The sequence below is a fragment of the Bactrocera latifrons genome, unplaced genomic scaffold (genome assembly GCF_001853355.1).
Source record: "Bactrocera latifrons isolate USDA-ARS-PBARC rearing strain unplaced genomic scaffold, ASM185335v1 scaffold_157, whole genome shotgun sequence".
Lineage (NCBI taxonomy): Eukaryota > Metazoa > Arthropoda > Insecta > Diptera > Tephritidae > Bactrocera > Bactrocera latifrons.
The window spans coordinates 364048-383561 of NW_017535041.1; the positions used below are offsets into that span (position 1 = coordinate 364048).

Genomic DNA, 19514 nt, shown 5'->3' on the forward strand with positions numbered 1-19514 from the left:
AATTTCGGCGAAGATTCCATTATTTGCCTAGACAATAACTTTTCAGATTATAAGCATAAGTTAAAYTAAATAATTTATCTCGAGTTTCATTTACAACGTCCCATTGTCACAAACAAACTGCAGCYGCCAGTAAAATTAGAGGTCAACACGCTTTGATAAAACTTTATAATTTTTCACCAACAATATTTTATTGTTTTCTTTTCCAAAGTCGCTCCGTAATATTCACTTTAGCTACAGTTTTTACTTTAATTGCGTTCGCTTGCTTATTTAAATAATTTTGTGCTCATATGGCTTGTGTGAAATGCCGCTGGCAGCGKTAGTCGACAATTTTTATATCATGTACATACAAACAAATTCATATTTTCTATCAAATTCCCATACACGAAAGTCTACGCCTTGCGTGTTTTCATTATATTTTTGGTTTGCTTGCATTTTTCAGACCTTCATGTTGGTTGTGTGTTAAATTTTTTATGAATGATACTGAAACTCTGTAAAATACTATATATATCTGCGTATGTACATATATTTGCATGTAATTTATTTATGCATTACATGTAAAATACGCTTTTGACTTACTTAAGCCTTACTAATGTCAACATCAGCTGATAGTTGCTAACTGCGCTCGTTGTAGCTGTCAACAGCAGCTGTTGAAACGATTTTTAAGCTGACAGCTGAGTGCGAGTTACAATATCTTGTTGCTTATTTATGTTTTTTTTTTTTTTAATTCCATTACGACTTTGCAACATAGCTAAGTACAATAAAATTGTGTTCATTCATATTGTAGCAATTTTTATGACAARTGTGACCGAGGAATTCTCTGAGGTGCCAGTTATAAGTAAATAGGTGTCTTGCTTATTTGTATTGCTGGTAAGACGGTTGCATTGACTAATGGGYTTAAGTGTAATTGACAGTATGACACATCTTATGGCCGTCAATAAAATATCAAACAAAAAAAATATAGTGTTGTAGTTGCCTAAGGCATGAGTAGAGTAGGGTAAAATGTACAGCGCAAACTCGTGGCACTTGCTATGCTTTAATGTGATTAAAATGTGATGTTCAAATTTCGAGGAAAATTTTTTGTAACCATACAGTTTTGAAAGTAATGATGGCACCAAAATTAGTGAAAAAATATGTTTTCGAAATGCAGCGGAAATCGATTATTAAAAATGAAATTTATGGCGGAACTATAATATTTCACATGGCTTTGATTGGTTGGATGGACAAGAAAATATAAATTGAAGTAAAATACATGTAGGAAATAAAAAGTGAAAACAATTTGGCTTGAAAATTAAGCAAATCAACATTTTTGTGGAAAAATAGTCAAATTTACTYTAAAAACAGTTGGAATACAAGAACAGTTTCCGTGCATGAACTTGATATTGAATGCTCAGTTTATATTAAAGCTATATGATATAGTGGTCCGATCTGTAAAATTTCTTCAAATATTGTAGGGTTGTGTTAAAAAGCAATATACGTCAAATGAAAGAGTTTTCCATACAAGCACTTTCAACGTTCAGTTTATATGGTAGCTATTTGATATAGCAGTCCGATATAGAAAACTTCTAAAGATTCTATAAATTTTCAAAATCAAATCTCAATTTTTACGAAATTCTTACAATAACGATATTTTCATATTTACAAATTCCTTGACTTACTCGTTACACTACTATCAAACCCAAATATGCAGACCAAACCAAAAAAATTTCAAAAATTTGCAAACTAAAATGCTCTGTTCGCCAACTCTAACTTTTGTAAAAACCACACTAATAAACATTTATGAGCAGTAAAGAATCAATAAAGCGTAAAACAAAGAAAACGCATTCGCTCTGCCATAAATTGCCTACTTTAGTTTTGTTAACCTTGTAAGTGTAAAAAATATTACAAATATGTCTCAACTCTCGACGAGTTTTTGCAGAGCTTGTGTCTTTGAGGTGTCAGAAATGTAGTTGTTTGCATAAATCTTTAAGTTTGTATTTTCGACCATTTTGATTYGCGTATTTAATATGACGAGCGACCTACTTTTTTGTGTTGATGTATTTTTGTGGTTTCTGTTTTTGCTTTTCCTGAATATTTAAGCATAAAATGTATAGAAAACGATTAAACAGCAAAAAACCACAAAAACATTCAATTATAAAAACATTTTGTTTTTTTAAAAAGTAGAAAAAAAAGCTTTTTTAGAAAAACACTAAAATCCATAAAATTGTAACAAAAATAAATTTTAATTTACAGAAATAAATGTAAATATTTTTATTGACAAATATTCATATTTTTAGTAATTCAATGTAATGCGTAAGTAATTGGTTGGAAATCCTCGATAGTATAGTGGTCAGTATCCCCGCCTGTCACGCGGGAGACCGGGGTTCAATTCCCCGTCGGGGAGTATTTATTTATGAAAATAGTTTTTTTTTTTTAAATTTAATCATTTGTTTTTAATATTTATAAATTCCATAATAAATATTTTTACTTCAATAATTTGTATTAATTTTTTTTTCTTTCCTTCTTCCCTTCCGCACAAACCGCTTATACATACATATATAATTTATTTGCTAAATATGTAAATATGACTTCCGCGTGCAATTAAATGATATTTAMTTTTACTATAATTGCGTGCGCTTGGAAAGTTTAAAAGGTTATTGAAGAAATTTTTATTTGCCTTTTTTGACGGCTTCAACACGCTATAAATCAATTATTATTTGCATATTTCGGCAATTTAAGTTAAACAATTATAAACTCAAGTATGAGCAAAGACGGCCGAGACATGCATCTTCGACCCCTTCAACTGATGAAAATATTAAAGTAGTGTAGGATATGGTGCTTGAAAATTGTCAGGCAAGTRTTAGAGAGATGCAAGGGAGCTCGATATCCCTCGGGAGTCCGTTCAAATGATTTTGGTGGATATTTTGAGTATGAAATGCGTTCTTACTCGATTCGTCCCTTTAAAACTGAATTTTCTTCAAAAATAGCACCGTAAAAAGGCTTCTTTGGACATGCTTGATCGTGCGAATTCCGATCCCATATTCATGGAGAGCATTATAACTGCCGATGAGATGGGTTTATGGGTTTTTTCATGCCTTTTTCAGTCAATCAAAGAGATAACACAAATTCGCTCAAAGAGCTGAAAGCCATCTCAAAAAGTGTTTATAAAAAGTTTTCTGAGGACTGGAAGAATTGTTGTCATAATGGTATAACATCTCGTGGGAATTACTTTGAAGGCGACAAAATAAATATTAATGAATAATTAAATATTTTGCATTTTAAAATTTTTTGGTACTTTTTTGCAATGTATTTTATTTATACTATATGTCTTAATGCTTTTCGAAATTTTTCATGAAAATTTGTCCCGAAATAAAATATCAAATAGCTCAAGATCATTTAGCACTTAAATCCCCGTTGAAGAGAAAATAATTATCAGGATTTAACAAAGACATATTCAACAACCATGTTCCTTAAGATCAGCTGATTCGGGTATATTCYAAATACAACCACACCAAGTACACTAAAGTACCTGTAATTTGACCGAATTTTGTAGATCTGTCAATCGRATCACATTTGGAGCACGTAATTAGTACGATGAAACACAAATGAAGTTCACATCACTCTTTTCACTTTTTAATGCCCTTAAACCGCAAAGTACTGACCGCGATTGGTCACATGTGAAGACGCCTATGGTCAAATTGCGTGGCGGCTAATTATCCCATAGAAGACACACGAAATGAACACTGAAAGCTTGCAAACAAGAAAGCTAAACAGCAAAGGTTGGGACACTTGTGAAATAAATTACAAATACATATTAACACATATCGTCACACATATATGTATATATATTTATAAAGTAATCAGTTAGCGCGTAAGAGYCGCAGAAGTCTTCCAAACGTAATTAACATTTGACAATTGTCTTTTTGGAGACCATGCCGGCGAGTGATTCAACGCAGAGTTCAACACGGTTCGACACATTCCAACATATGACACTTAACGGTACCTAAGCAGTAAATTTGTACTTTGTTTATATAATGCACATTTTCACTTTTTAGTTACACYAACTGTCTTAAGTTTCTTTTCTTGCCTGTCTTTTATACTTCCAGTCGTGGTGTTTTCTATATTTTTCACTTCATGGCAAATTTTGTGTCGTGTGTAATTAAAAATGTAACTAACTGAAACAGAATAATGACAAAGTGAAAAAAGCTAATTTTTCTAAAACAAAAAAAAAAAAAATAATAAAATTAATCGCGCTGACAACACTAAAAATTAACTATGTTAAGACTCTGAAACAAAAGTGTGTTTCCTACATTAACACCCGTGACACTGGGACGCTGGAAAATCTCGCTTTTCACACTTTCCGGCGGCTGAGGTTGAAAGCGTATTTTGGCTTTCTTTCACGCTGAACATTAGCACAGCTTGGCATTGACATTAAAGCCTTTTTATTTTAATTAAAAGGGGAGTTGCAGCGCTAATTATTTTTGAAAGGCGTGAAATAAAGTGAGAAACGCAGTGCGGCTCATTGCTTCAGGCGGGCATTGTGGCCACGCCTGCGCAGTGTGTGGCATTAACACAAGGACTTTTACGCGTATCTATTCATAACAGATTTTCACAAAACCGCATGCTGTGCGATTTTTATGCTAACGCGCATAAATAATTAAGTGCCTAAGGCCGGAAACATACTGACACAGAGTCTAAAAAATGAACAAAACCAAACAAAGTACTGTTGCGAGCATCATACTATGGCAAAACGCATTTATTTTGACTTTTTTGTAGTCTTGCTTGTCAAAGCTTTAGACTAAACAGTAAGCATTCAGTGAAGTGAATGTAATTTTAAAAAACCTTTCTTCCTYCGACAAACAAAGTGTCTTAGAATACAGTTCAAAAGAAGTGAAGGAAAAAATAGAGCTTTTTACATCTAAAACATAATTATTGTAATTTTGAAACTTAAAAAATAGTGATAAGTTAGCTTTTTGATATTTTATAATTCTTTAAAGCTATAGTATACATTTTTTGCTAATGTACAGAACAGAAAACATAAATTATTGTAGTTTTGAGCTTCTTAGGGCTTTTATACTTTTTTGGAGCTTTTGTGAACAATTTTTACTAACGTACAAAACAGAATAGCTTTTACGATTCTTTTCGATCTGCACGTTACTTTAATTGTGAAGCTTTCATTGCACTTTTATATTCCTCTGGAGTTTTCATACAAAGTTTTTACAACAAAACAGAAGAGCTTTTTATGGTTTTTACATCTACAAGTTCTTGTAAATATGAAGTTCAAGAAAATAATGATAAGTGAGATTTCTAGAGCTTTCATCGTTATGATTCTTTGGAGCTTTCATTGTAAATTTTTACTACAAAATAGCTCAGTTTTTTCATCTTCAAGAGTTCATTTTATTGGAAGCTACTAAAAAGTAGTATTCAGTGAGCTTTCCGGAACCTGTCTCTTATACACATCTAGATGTGTATAAGAGACAGGAGAAAATGCGGCATATTTTACAGTACTTCTACGATAAATATTTTTTTTAATTTTCTGGAGCATTCATAAAAAGTTTTTACAACAAAACAGAAGAGCTTTTTATGGTTTCTACATCTACAAGTTATTGTAATTAWGAAGTTCAAGAAAATAGTGATAAGTTAGACTTCTACAGCTCTCATCTTTATAATTTTTTGGAGTTTTCATAGTACATTTTTRCTACAGAACAGAGGATTTTTTTCATTTTCAAGTTATTTTCATTGGAACCAAACAAATAGACGTTTCACTTTTATAATTTTCTGGAGATTTTATAAAAAACTTTTACTACAAAACAGAAGGTTTTCGAAGTTTTTTAGTTATTTTCAAGAAATATTTTCATTGGAAGCTACCAAAAAGTAAAAGAATAGCTTTTCAGAGCTTTAATTTTTATAACTCATCGGAGGTTTGTAACTAATATAATATATTATTACATTTTTTATTTTTCAATCGTATTAAATATTATATATTTATTGTTAAATGAAATTGGTCGTTGGGATCATTCTTAATGACTTTGTCAAAGAGACTATCTCTTAAAAACCGGAATGAAGTTGAAAAGCTCGCAAATAAAGCTTTCAATAACCTATTATATACTTTTTGCAATAATTTGCAAATCTTAATCCCACCAGCAATCATTCAGTATACCTGCTTCAGTTTGGAAAAAATAAAATAAAAAATAAAACATAAATATAAATACAAAAATAATTCATGTTTTATTTAAGCTCAGCCCTAAAGCAAATATAACAAAAGCAAAAGCAGCGTAGAAAATCAATTGTAATTGCTTTGAATTTACCAAGGTGTGGGTGCCAATTTAACAGATTTTTTGTTCGGATAACAACACACGTGAGTCACTAGTGGRAATTGAATGAATGACAAGACAAAATAACTAATCTTTTGCAAAGAAAGGAGAAGTAAAACCAAGCCAATAAAATTGGTAATAAWGTGAGGGCACAGAATAGAAATAAGGCAGTAATAAATTTAAAAGTAATGAAAGCAAATATGGACACCCACGTACAATATATTGGCAGGGCTGTTTAGATAAAGCAAAGCTTGACAAATTGCTGTAGCTGGTGTGAAAAAATAAGCAAATATTTATTTTATAAAGTTATAAAAAAATGGCAGTATGAACAGATAGTCTATAGCGCGTTGATACCTACAAAGGATAGAAAAAATTATATAAAAACTTTAATGAAATTCTTTGTTTTAGCATTGCTTACAATTTCGAGAGGTCCCACTATCAACTCATCTTTATTGATAGCTTTCGCTCTTGCCAGATACCTAACCCAAATGCATGTATTAAATAGTGAAACGTTAGTTCGTCTGCATTCTTATTTCTTTGTTAATTTTTTTAGCAACATTTTAATTGCTAATTTTATGTATTTTACAAACGATCACTCTTCACATTTTTACCACACACATCAACAAGAGGCGGTTGTAAACATTATTAATTACTGCGCCTTGAAAATCACACAGCATTCTCGTTTCTATTTTGACCAATTTAGCTGCGTTTTGAAAACCGCTCATTTCGGCTCATCGGTTCGTATATAATTTCATATTCCTCACATTGTCTCTCTTCACAGCTCATTTATTTTGCAGTTTGGACCAGTTGGCAACGGCAGTGAAATATGGGTCACTGTATGATTAATATTCTCAAACACTGTAAGCGGCAGAAGCGGCTGTTTAGAAGRCGCGTGAAGATCGCACAGCATCGTGATTTTCTTTTCATTGGTCTACAGCGTTGTGTTAAATGAGCCATAATCACATTGTAATCGGTACAACAGACACTTTTCGAAAAGCAAACACACAAACATACATACATACATACTAACATMTTTACATACTATCATCCATATTATTTGAAACAATTAAAAAGACAGTTTGAATATTTCCACCGAAAAAAATGAATGAAAGTCAGTTGTACGCACATAAATATCCGMAAGGTGTTAACCCACATCCGCTGTYTTTCAATCGTGGCATTCATTACCGCGATATGTATGCTTTTTATGACATTACAATTAAAGCGCTTTAGAGCTTTTTGCGCTGATTAATAATTTTCGCACTTTTTACGTAATAAAATTTTTATTTCAATACTTTTTGTGATTAATATTATCTTTCGCTTTCATTGTCTGTTTTTTTCTCAGCTAACAACACTCACCACACACATTCAATTTCGCTTTTGTGTATGCGACACTGATTGAATTTATGGCCTACAGAATTGATTAAGATTTTTGAGGTTATACGAGATTTCCATGCCTAACAAAACAAAGTTAACATCTGACTTAGATAGAAAATCAATCGTTTAGGAATTTTGATGAGATATGTTWGTGTACGACAATAAGTTGTAATGATTTTGTTTTTACTTTCCTAAGTTTTTTAAAGCTTTTTTGTTAGTACGAACTTACTTACAGGAAAATTGCATTTCTTTATATGCTTGCGGAAAATTTTTAGTAACCTTGCAGTGAAATTTAAAGCACTAACTTTAGTAAGAGTTTGGGTGCTTTTACTTTKTATAATTTATTTATAAAACAAAAAATCATTTTTAGAAAAAAAATGATCATATTTAATCGAACTACATATTCTTACATTTTGTGCATAATCAAAAAAGCTTTTCGTGCTTTACACTTTTTAAAAAAGCTTTAATGAATATAACTTAGTTTGGTTTCATATTTTTATGCTTAGAGTAGTAGTAAGAGTTTAATTTGGGGGTACCTTGAACTTTTAAAAGAAGAGCTTTCAAAGATAAAACTTTAAAGGCTTATTTAAGTCGCCAAATTTTTATGTGAATACAAAATTAACTTGTAAAACAAGAATTTATTTTTAGAAAAAATATTAAAATTAGTCTTTTTGAAAGCTTTTTGTGTTTTACACTGTTTAAAAAAGCTTTTATGAACATCGTTTATTTTGGTTACAATACATAATTTTTATGCATAACGTAGTAGAAAGAGTTTAATTTGGGAGCTCTATGAGCTTTTAAAAGAAGAGCTTGTAAAGGCAGAACTTTAAAAGCTTATTTAAGTTGCCATATTTTATCGAAATAATTTTATTTCATTTGCGCTTAAAATTTTTTAAAAGCTTCAAATAATCAAATCGTTTTATAGCTTTCACTTCAACTCAATTCCGTTGAGCTTTCTAGATATAGATATTTTAAGGAAATAATTTTATTTCATTTGCGCTTAAAATTCTTTAAAAGCTACAGAAAATTTCAGTTGAAAGTTTTATAGCTTTCACTTCAATCCACTTCCGTTGAATTTTCTAGAAAGCGAGTTTTTACATGCCATTAACATATTTGATTAAAATAATTTTATTTCGCTTGCTCTTGAAATTTTTTAAAGTTTTTAAAGCTTTAAATGTTGCACTTCAATCCAATGAGGTTGAGCCTTTCATAATGCGAGTTTCAACATGCCATTAAAAAYAAAATATAGCTCAAACTTATACATTAAAAACACATTGAACTAATTTTGAATAAAAATTTTGAGAAAATAACGTTTATTGTTATTATATAAAAAACATTTAGTAAAAAAGCTTTGCGTTTCGAAAATCGACAAACCTTATGTAGGAAGGGAATACGTAATTGTTTCTGTAATTGCTCTAAATATGCTACAAGGTACCACTTAGTATAACATAAATTCGACTTCCTAACTGTTCTAGCTTGAATTTTTTAATTTAAAAAGCTGTTTCGTAATCCGTCTATAGAGATACAAGGTGATAAGTTTACCGCTAAGCCACGTTCAACTACGGTTTCATCCAGCAAGTAAGCTGGTTGTACCAAAAAAGCAAAGAAATTTGTAATAAAATTAAATTTGTAAAAAACAAAAATTTATGCTGAGAACGTGACTTAAATATCGGCATTAGAAAAACAAAACACAACTGACAAAATGTCCAATTACAGGAGCGAAATGAACAAAAATTAAACCATGAGTTGGCAAAAATAAACAAAATCTTTAATTAACACCATTTTGAGACACCCAAAGGAGCACACACATACATACATATATATATATATATATATATATATATATATATATTTAATAGTTTTTCTGCACGAAGCACAAAGTGTTTATTGTTGTGTCAGTGCATTGGTTGGCAACCTTGACGTTTGAAGTGGTTTCTTTTAGAAACGTTTTCACTTGTAGCCACAAGTATTTGTATTTTAATTAAGAAATACTTGAAAAAGCGCAAACACATGTACAAAGTTGAATATATATGTTGTTATATTTTTTTAAGATATAGTTTCAAAATAAGAAACAAATCTCAGTTGGTCATGTATTTTTATATGCTTCAGGTGTGATATGTGGGTGTGTATGATTTTTGTGTAAATAAACCGCAAATTAAACGTAGTGTATTCTGACGGGCATATTGTCAATCAATAACATTTGAAATACAACAAAAAGGTTACGATGAAAATCGAAAGCAAAAATTATGCAAAAAATTGCAAAGAATATTCTACCTTTTGGTGGTTTCACAAGCATACAAACATACCATATAAATAAACATGAAACTATTAGAAGTATACATATCTTTATGTATATAGTACATATATAATTGAATACATATGTATGTATCTGAAAGCGTTATGTAGCAGAAAAAGACAGCATTGTGCAATGCGGAAAACCACAAAGCAACGTTTRATCAATTCTAATTGCCAGCGACGTTGGCGAGGTTCTCACACCGAGCAACCCAGATGGAAATTATAAGGTGCATGCCAATTTTAGGTATAAATATGAATTAGGTAGATATATATCGATAAAATATAATTTGAAAAATCGTTTTTGTTAACAGATGGAGATATATTTAGTAAAACCAGAACTTAATTTTGATCGCTTAACTTATATGACAGCTATATGCTATAGTGATCCGATCTGAACAAAAACTTCGGAGATTATACCATTTTCTTAGACAATAATCCATGACAAGTATCTGTAAGATATCTCATCAAATAAAAAAGTTTTCTCTACAATCACTTTATTCCGATCGTTCAGTTTGTATGGCAGTTATGCGGTTATAGTGATCTGAACAACTTTTTTTTAGATTGTACAATTCTTCAGACAAGAAACCATACAAAATTTCCAGAAGATATCTCATCAAATGAAAAAGTTTTCAATACAAGCACTTGATTCCCATCGTACATTTTGTATTTCACCTATATACTATAATGGTCCGATATTAGCCGTTTCGACAAAAGAGCAGCTTCTTGGGGAGAAAAAGACGTGTGTAAAATTTCAGAACGATATCTCCAAAAAATGAGGGAGTTGGTTGTGTATATATATAGGCTGACAATCGTATATGGCTATAGCTTTACARCTCGTTACRCTGATCATTTATATGGTACATATTCTTTAAAGGGTTTTCGATATATATATTTCGATATACAAAAAATAACAAACATATTATTGAGAAAACATATCATTTATGGTGAACAGCAATGTAGTTACGACACTTATCGATTTCTTGCTGGGTGTGAACTCGTCTTTCAAAAAAGTGGTGAATCAGTAAGTACAATTACCACTGACCAAGACGGCATCAATGAACACTTGAACAGCAATTGAAAATTGAACAAAAAGTTTATTAACAAAAGAAAATAATAAAAACAGAAATATTAGCAATAAGCTATTTTAAAATATTTAAAAAATGAAAATAAGAGCAACCAATAGTCCAACTCTGAATTTGCCCAAGCAGAACACAATTCATACGTCAAACTAATTTGAGCAACGTAACAASAGTTCGTGAACGAACATAACCATAACTGACTGTTCCTAAAAAAAAATAAAAATAAACGAAAAGTCAGCAAAATGCAGTTACAAGAACAGCAACAACATCAGCCACCTAAAAACATGCCAATATGACAAGGTGAGGCCAATGATTGTCTCGATTATAAATGTGCGTAGTTTATTTTTGACAATCTACTGCTGCAAGCCCGAATACGGTAGTGGCACGCTTGCACCGAGCTGTTCAGAACAAGRACAAGAACAAGAGCAATAGCAAATGGACTAGCACACTTAACGCTTATGGACATATGAACTTATTCACTTAAGCGAGTACGCGGCAAGGTGAGCGACAGCAAGAGTGGCTAACAACTATTTGCTGCTAAAAAAATACTAAGTGCGCTACACACTTAATACACTTATAAGCCTGCTTATGCAGAAGCATGTACTTATACGAATATATACGGCATATGTAGRCCTATGCCGTTGCGCTTGTGCACYGATACTTAAGTATTTTGCGTGCGTGCTTGCGTGCCGTGGAGTTCAACCGCAAAAGGCATGCGAACTTAAGTTTACCACACCGTGTGCCGAGGCATTTGAAGTGGCAGTGGCCTTTTGTGGACCGCCAACAAGCTGGTTTAATATTTACCATTTTATGGATTTTTTTCTTTTTTGTTTTTGTGTTTACCCCTTTTTTTATAACACTGTGTCAATCTGAATGTCAACGGCACTCATGTAGTGCGTCGCCTTAGATTTGTTGAACCCAGAAGCGGCGGTGTGGCGTGTCGCCCGGCCCCTTGGTGGTCTGTTGGTGGCTCGAGCATGCCTCGGGGGCATTCGCTTGATTGACGTTATGTATAAAGAATGACACATGCGTCGACGCACATTAATTTGCGGCTTTGTGTCAATTCACGTTTATTGCTGCGCTTAGTTCAAAGCGGGAGAAAAACGTAAAGTAAAARTATTAGGAAGTGATGAGAATTTAGCTAACAAGCTGGGTAAAGCACCCTGCTATGGAAACTTGTTAAATTGAATTGTATCGACGAGTTAAGTAAAMAGTAGAAAAAACTGTTTGACCTGCAACAATTTTTGGTAATTGTGGCTTGCAAAGATAGTTGCCGCAGTGCAAAAAACTTTTAGTGAGTCTTTTATAAAACTCTAACGAAACTTACCCTCATTAATAGGTAACAGCAAAGTCGGAGAGAGGTTTTATCGGCSATCTACGTATACTCAACATTTTTGATTCAGTTCAATTTCAGTTGAATTTTGACCATTTCAAAGGCAATGATGTTGATTTTGGTGTTTCCTAACTTTTTCTACTGGAAACACATGTTAAAGTATACTTAGTGGGATCTGTTGTAACAAACGCAATCACAATAAATTTTCGCGCACACTTTTATATGTATTTCGAATTTTGTATTGTAAAAATAACAATAACATTAAGATTTTGTTTAAGCTTTCATATAAATTTTCGGTTTTGTGTTGTAAAAATAACAATAACATTAAGCTTTCACTCAAGCTTTCATATAACCTTAAATTTAACTCCTTAGTGACATAGGAATCATAAGTCAAAGGATACCTACTGCTATCTGTTGTAAAAATAGCAATCACAAAAAGTTTTAWGCTGCAAAAATAACCATTACGTTAAAATTTTCTCAAGCTTTCATATATGTATATTAAAGCGCTTTGTGTTTCCTTTACATTGCCCCTACTAATATAACATTAAGCTTTCTCATAASCTTTCATACATATTAGAGAACTTTGACATTCAACGTTGTTCTTGTTTAAATAATTTAAAGCTTTTACTCAAGCTTTCATACATATTAGAGAACTTTAAGGTTTCAGCACTGTTATTTTTAATATAGAATTAAGCTTTTATTCACGCTTTCATCCATAATAGAGAACTTAGAGTTTTCAACATTGTTTTTGATAAAATAATATTAAGCTTTCACTCAAGCTTTCTTGAATATTTGAAAGCTTTTGAGGTTTTAGCATTGTTATTGGCAATAAAAACATTAGAAAACAGAGAAAAATTGTTTTCAATTTGAATTTCAATCAAATGATTGTGAGAACTAATTAAAATTTATTTTACAATTTTGGTATTTTAATAAAAAAGCAGTGAAAGTGTGAAACTTAACACGTGCTTTTTAATAAAAAATGTATTAGAAAAATATAATAGTTTTTTGTAAATTTAGTTTACATATCTATACAAAAATATTTCACAAAAATTCTGCATTATTTTAATATTTAATATAATGCAAGCCATTATTCAGGCCACATTTGTTTCATTAACACTTTTACACTTTTTCAAAAATAAAAAAAATAAAAAAATTATGATTATAATAATAAAACTCCATTGATCCCTTATAAAAAGTAAGAGTGCCAAACATTTGCAGTTTATAAACAAAATGCAAACAGAAAAGAACAATTGTTTAGCTAAACGCTAGTGAAAGTATTAAATTCTTTTTAAAAATATGCAAAATGCTGAAAAAAAGTGTTGCATAGAAATTTTGCTATTTTTTGGTATGTTAATTAATTAGCGCATATTTGATAATATCTTTACACAAGTATATACTCATGTATTTGGTTAAGTATGTGTGGGCCACAAGCGTGTAACGTTTTCACGCATGAAATTCTATGAAAGCTTTACAATATTATAGACCATTGGACTAGTAAAATGATATTTGTTTTCTACGTTTAAATAGCATTACTAAGACATATAAACAAACAACATATAGTAGATAGAGATACATCTTTCCGCTTTGTTGAACTTTTAGAATTGAGAAAGCGTTTGCGCTTTGTTTTCGATTTTCAAACGGCTGGTGTCTGCATTAATTTATTGTGATTTGCATTTCATTCTATGGAATAGCTGATTAAACAGAGAAAGCGAATATATCACTTATGACATTTTTATTTTCCCGACATATTAGACAAAAAAATTTAGTTTCTTAATAGAAATGTTCAGAAATCGGGAAAAATAAAAATGTCATAAGTGATGCAATATACTGAATATATAATATATATAATACTTTTCGAGTTAATAGTACATACTGCTCAATTCTGATTGCATTAGAATCCAACTACCCGGAACTGAGCTTCTTAAGCAGGTAACATAGGGGTATAAGTATATGTAATAATATATGAAACGAATAGCTGCTGAGTAATAAATGAAGCAAAGTATGACCAACATTTATTTCATAGTCTTCAAGGCTTGCGAATTAAAAACAATTCTATATTTTAGCCACAACTCTTTCCCATMTTTCTGGCAAAGCTCGAATATCATTACGCTAAACCGGACCATCTTGCGATACTTTCCAAAATTCAAGCCATATTTTGACGTCATCTTGAGCGTTGTCATGAAGCAGAATAAATTTATTGTGCCGCTCGCGGTATTGGAGTCATAAAGAGTACAAGAACACCGAAATTCGGAGTCATTGTCCTCAATTTTAGAAACGTTACGTCCAACCTATGGCCGTCATAAGCGTCTGTCAGATCAACAACTGAGTGTCTAGTCGAAAAATTGGAATCTACAGTACAAAACGTTGCCGTGCTAGTGAGACAAACAAGTGCCCGTGGTGTTATGAATATTGCTGCCGCTAGCGCATCAATCGAGGAAGACCCTAATCAGTCTACCACATGGCGTTCTCAAGCGTTTGGCATCTCTGTGACGTCATGGTCGTCGTATGTTCKTGAATTGGGCTGAGCAACAACTTGAAAACTATACGGATTTTTATCGAAAAAAGTATCTTTAGCGATGAGGCTCCATTCTGGCTGAATTGCTTCCTCAATAAGCAAAATATGCGTTATTGCTCCGGCAGCAATCCACACGTACTACATTATTTAGCATTGCATCCCGAAAAAAATACGGTTTGGTGCGGTCTATGGACCGGCGGCGTCATTGGGCCGTACTTCATTCGTGATGATCAAGACCGGCACATTACTGTGAATGGGAATCGCTATCGCTCAATGACAACCGAATATTTTTGGCTCGAATTAGATGATACGGACTTGGAAAATATGTGGTTTCAAAAGCACGGCGCCACAAGCCACTCAGCGAGTGACACATTCGATTTATTGAAAACCAAGTTTGGTGAAGTCTATGGTCCRTGTCAACAAGCGAACGACGATTGACGAAATACGTACGAATATCGAAACTGAAATTGCAGCMGTATCTGCCGWWTTATKTTCGAAAACCGTCRAAAATTGKGTTCAGCGTCTRGACTTCTGCGTGTTCGTGGTTGGAATGCAAAAGARATTGAGTTCCATACATAATGGCATCGAATGTATTTTCACAGGAATACAAAATTTCATTGATATCCCAAATTTAATTTAAAAAATTTGTTTTGAACTCTTATTGGAAAACCCGTTAGAATGCGAATTCTTGTACTAATTTATTTAAGCTAAAATTATGGAAACCATTGCGGTCATAGAAAAACAAAGTAAAATCTTGAAGAAAAACAAAAATCAAGCAATTTCTCTGCTCAACCCACTGTAGCATGAAGATTATAGCCAACTAACGGCCAAACACCCCCACAGGCTAGGGCGTTAGAAGCGCAATACCGAAAGTCCAAAAGGCGGCCGAGCAGAACGCGCATTCACCTGGTGTGCAAAACAAAGCAGCCAACAACAAAAAGCTGTGTGGGCAGAAAAATCAAAGCAAAAGAAAGCGCTAAAATCTAAAATCTAAATATGGGCACTCAAACAATCAGAGGTGTAATTTTTATGAGCTGACCGCAAAGATTTCAAAGACAACAGACACACTTCACGAGCGCCAGTAAAAAAACACACAGACATTTGCTAAGCGGCGAAGCAGTGAAATGAGGAGTTAAGATTCACGCTTACAAGAAATGTAGCGCGAGTGAAGGCGATTATACATAAATCTATTTCTACAACTGCATGTGTGTATGTGTGTGTTTGAGACGTTAGCAACTAAACTATGGAAAATGCAAAGCAGCAATATGCAATTGCACACCAGCAGCGCAGCGGCAATCACATTGRCTGCCACAAAAGTAAGTGCTGACGGTTCGTTGATCGGCTGAGTGAGTGTGCATGCGCATGCGCAACGTCCAGCAGCAAGTTACATTAAATAGTCATTTACTAATGGCAATAGCAAAAACAAAAAACAAAGTAGAAATAAAACAGAGAAAATTGGTAGGCAAGCCGMGTTTGTAATCGTAAATCTAGAAGAAGAAAGCACACGCAGTTAATGTTACGGTCTAATTTGAAAATTGTTAATAAATACTCGGGCTATATGCTGAAATGAGGTGAGCTTGAGTTGAGACGTGCCGCAAGCGGCTAAGTGCTACATAGAAATTAGYTTAGCCRTTGAGATGACGGTGCAGTTGTGATGGCCGCAGGTCATCTGCGCGACGAGCGACTGCCGAGGCCGGCATGCTGTCACACTCAACGCGCTGGGGTCGACGGGTCGCATGCGCGGGCAATGGAGGCGACTCGAGGTGACTCGACGAGAAAAAGTAAAAAAAACCATACAAACAAATTGGGTGTATGGACGATATGTTGGAGAAAGGAAAGTTATGAAMAACTTTTATTTCGAGAAAATTTTCAAAATCGATAACACTACTCAACAAATGCGAAGGAAAAGTTTGCAGCTACGAAAAGGCTCAAARCACTTTTTAATTCCCGAAATTTATTTTCCGGAAAATTCCTTACTTCACAACTTTGTCTGCTTTTTATTGCCCTCTCCCGCAATAATTTCCGTTAAGTTTTCCACGTACACATCGAAATGTGTGTGTGTAAACGATCGGTAAGCTCAATTGCTAATGGTAATTTAGTGGCTTTTTTGCGCCAGACTGCTTTCGAATTCAATTGTGGTTGCACTAATTTGTTGYAACAACAACAATGCAATCCAATTGACACGTTCACAGCTAAATGAAGCGTTTAATGTGTCAGTATTTATTGTTGTAGTTGCTGTTACCGCTTTCGGTTTCAGTGCACACAAAAATAAAACACAATGAGCGACGAATGTATAATTTTTTTGGCACTAAAGACGACGTGTTTGTTTGTTGTTGGTTTTGCTTAAAAAGCTAGACTTGCTGGCGACGCGCTTCTGTGACGTCAGTCCAGCCATTTAACTTACCGTGAGTCGTATAACTCAGCTGAGAATTACAAGCAATTATAAGCGAACTACCGAAATGACCTAGAAACTTGTTGACGGTTTTTATCTAGTCTTTGTCTCTAAAATAAAAATCATTTAAAGGGGTTTCAACCTTTTGCACCCGAAAACCTGCTGTTTGTCATGTAATTTTTTTTTTATCSGAAAGTAACAGCAAGCGACACCATATTTTTTTCCGCCTCTTTTAACATTTCTATTCAGTAAGGTTTGCCTTTCCTCTTGAAAAGATATACGATAAAACAACAAGTGGAAATTATTAAAATGGCCTCGACTTTAAGATTGCTACGTCCAGCTTATGGTCATCAAAATCGTCCTTTCAGATCAACAATTGAGCATCTAGTRGAAAAATGTGTATCCACCGGTACTGTACAAATGTTCTAGTGCCAGTGAGACAAAGAAGTGCCTGTTGTGCCGCTGGCGCATCAATTGAGAAAGACCCAAATCAATCTTTCATACGTCGTTCTTAAGCTTGGGCATCTCTGTGACGTCGTTGCGGCGAATTTTRCGAAGAGATCTTGACTTAAATCCTTACAAGTTCAAATTGACGCAAGAACTGAAGCCGCTTGACCATCAGAATCGTCGTTTGTTCGTGAAAGGGGCTGAGCAGTTRCTGACTTGCAAAAGATCTGGATTTTAACCGAAAAATCATCTTCAGCGATGAKSCTGATTTCTGGCTGAATGGCTTATTGGTTAGGTAACAATCATCACGTACTCCATGAGTCACTATTGTATCCCGGAAAGATTACAGTTTGGTGCGATTTATGGGCCGGCGGCGTCATTGTACCGTACTTTTTCCGTGATGATCAAAACCGACACGTTACTGTGAATGGGAATCGCTATCGCTCAATGATAACCGAATATTTTTGGTCCGAATTGAATGACATGGGCATGGACAATTCGTGATTCTAACAGGACGGCGCCACAAACCCATTCAACTGGCCACCTCGGTTATACAATTTTACGTCGTTAGTCTATTTCCTGTGGGACTACGTCAAATGTATTATCTATGCCAAAAAATCAGCGACGATTGGTGAACTTCGTTTGAATATCGAATTTGAAATTGCAGCAGTATTGGCTGATTTATGCTCGAAAACCGTCGAAAATTGTGTTCAGCGTCTGGACTTCTGCAAGCCTGCCCGTGGTGGCCATGTAAAAGTAATCGAGCTCCATACATAATAGCATCGAATGAACTTTCACAGGATTAAAGAATCCCAAACCATCATGTAGGAGATAGTGAAAGGGGTTTATTAATTTTCGAARCATTGTCTACGTTTTGCCGAGGATAATCTTAACTCTTCTACGAAAAATTCTAAAATTTCTGACAGGCATTCCATTCTACAAGTGTGTGATCTACGCTTCTGGGCATAACAACCGAATGAAGTGTAAATAAATTCTATWATAGTAACAATATCCAAATCAAACTCGAAAACCTTAGTGTAGTGTGCTCAAAAGATGAAAGAAGTTGAGAAAAGTTCGAATGGATGATCACTCTGCCTAAATCTTTGAATATATTTACTACCATTGTTAATGATATTAACGGTAAAATCCATCTTCTGTCATACCAATTTTTCCTAAAGGCTCGCAACAATAACAACCGTATTTTACTCGACACAAACAAAAGGTAGCATCTACCGTTATATTGGAGTGAGCTTATACTACTTCTCAGCTAAGTGCCGTAAGCCAAAAAGTCCCATTCAATCATCTGACACACACTCACTCACTCAGCGACTCATTCACTCAGTTCGCTCCACATAACTCAACACGCTTCCAAACAACTCAACGATAACTGCCCACCAGTCCATTTTCTCAAACTTAATTGGCCATAATGTGTGTGCTTGAGCGTTTGTGCTGACACCGTTGCACCGGTAAACACGCGCCGTAGCGACWGGAATGCGCATTTTAGTTTTCGAATTTATGAKTGCCAGTATTAGTTAAAGTAATTCGAAACTACCTTGGCCATGACTTTTTATTGTGCATAAAGCATATAATTTGGGTGTTGCTGTTAACGCCCTGCACTCTGCGCGCTGCAGTCAGTGTATGCCAGCCGCACACTGCTTTCTTTAAGCGCTTGAATATGGTGATTTTTTCAACTAGCCGGTGTTTATAGTTGTTGCTTTTTTACTATTTCCATGCACTTACTTATTTTACTGAATGACGTTGAGCAGATAATTTATGGTATGATTTTATG

The 19514-nt window shown here is 33.6% G+C and overlaps 1 protein-coding gene and 1 non-coding gene across 6 annotated transcripts in view; one reads left to right on the forward strand and one right to left on the reverse strand.

Moving 5' to 3' along the window:
• The window catches only part of LOC108966188, a 113136-nt gene that overhangs the window by 44838 nt on the left and 48784 nt on the right, over positions 1–19514 (reverse strand). The gene's annotated exons all lie outside the window — the stretch shown is intronic.
• On the forward strand, positions 2309–2380 carry Trnad-guc. The gene has a single exon. It is a non-coding gene; the product is annotated as a tRNA-Asp (tRNA).